Consider the following 1,644-nt stretch of genomic DNA (forward strand, 5'->3'; position numbering starts at 1 on the left):
TTTCCTTGTATAAATTTTGTGATGAAATGGTTTCCTCTGTAAAGATCCAAGAAAAAAGAAGTTATGCAGCCCATTCATAGAGTGAATGATAATTGTTGCACGGTGACTATATAAAAGGCATCCTTTTTATTTTTTCACCTGTGTTTTCTCTTCATCGGGTTAGTTTTGGGTGTAAAGGAACATCTTAATTTAAGATTACTTAAAATAACCTATGGGATTACATCAAAATGGTATACATAAAAAATTGTTTATAACTGTGCCTTTGAAACTTCTTATGATGTCTTTTTAGAAAAAAAGTCCACTTCGTAGAGAAGTAGCAAACATATCTACCGTTGAACAGTATACTGCACTAATAAAGAAAACCAATAGGGTGGTTAATGAAAGATAAAAGTTATGATTATCAGGTTCAGCTTATTCAGATAAAAATCTAACCGATGAACTGAAATTAATTATGTGGGCTAAATCAAAGTTTGAGCACTTAAACATTCTGAACACATTACATGAAATTTATTCTGAAATTTAAGTCCCACCATTTATTCTTAAACCCATGAAGGCTGGGGCTGTTCCTGCAGTTATTTCGCATACACAACAACTAAGTAGCCGAGAATAGGCGATTAGAAAGGTTGTTGGCCAATGTAGTTGCCTCTGGGACTGTAGTTGCAGGTGATAAGTATGGCTCCGCTGTTGCACTTGACGCGGGCACAGCCGAGCCTCACAGAGTTACGCCAGACCACCTGCGTATAATGACTGCAGACCCTTCTCGGTGTGCAGGTATTTGTCACATAATTTTAGTCCCTGCATTCGCTCACCTAGGATTGCACTGCCTCTCTGGCCATCCATTCCTTCCCGGAACCCCAGAAGAGGTTCTCACCTTAGTTGCTTCTTGAATGGATAAGGCTGAAGTCCTCACGTCTCTGGTTAGCGTAGTTTTGGGCGTATGCCGCGACTTGTGCATCCCACACCATTGGACACACTTCTACGACCGCTTGAGCTGTGTTGTGGGCAGCCAAGTAGTCCTGAGGGGTGTTTTTCACTTGGATCGAGCATGCAACGGCAAACGCAAGGACACAAGCGACCAATGCACAGGGGAGACGTTGAGGTGCCATTTTCTGGCCTTGCCTCTAAGAAGTATGCTAGATCTTGGCTGTGATATGGCTCTATTCAAGGGGGGAGAGGCTCCTTGATGGTTTTGTGGGCAGCGGAGGGGAATGTTTTACACTAGTTAAGACACCAAATTCTTTGGGGAACAAGGTTTCATGGAGATGCTGTTAAAATAAAATATGACTTGCTCTTAGCCGCCAAGGATGATACCGATCGCTTGTTCTTTAGCCTCAGCCTGTTGTTGCCGAACCAAAATTTTTTTTTTATCGCCTAATGGCTGAGCCAAAGCTGTCAACAATAGGACATCCCTATATTAGAATTACACATGAGGCGTGAGAACTGATTGCTTATTATTTAGCCTAAGCCAAAGTTCCTTTATTGCGATGTTTGTGAGACCAAGCTTTCGAGAACCGATATTCCATGGAGCAACCGTTGTCAAAATGCCTCCATAAAAGGAAAACTCGTACTTCAGGCTTGAGAGACAAATACAATATTAGATTTTCTCTTGGGCCTTTTGGATGAATTATTCCGGGGGCCTAGTCA

The 1,644-nt window shown here is 41.8% G+C and overlaps 1 pseudogene; it reads right to left on the reverse strand.

Annotated features, from left to right (window-relative positions):
• Positions 1-582: 582 nt before the first annotated feature.
• On the reverse strand, positions 583-1,329 carry LOC144713505 (pathogenesis-related protein PR-1 type-like; annotated as a pseudogene).
• Positions 1,330-1,644: the final 315 nt, after the last annotated feature.

This window comes from Wolffia australiana, chromosome 1 (assembly GCF_029677425.1).
Source record: "Wolffia australiana isolate 7733 chromosome 1, ASM2967742v1".
NCBI lineage: Eukaryota > Viridiplantae > Streptophyta > Magnoliopsida > Alismatales > Araceae > Wolffia > Wolffia australiana.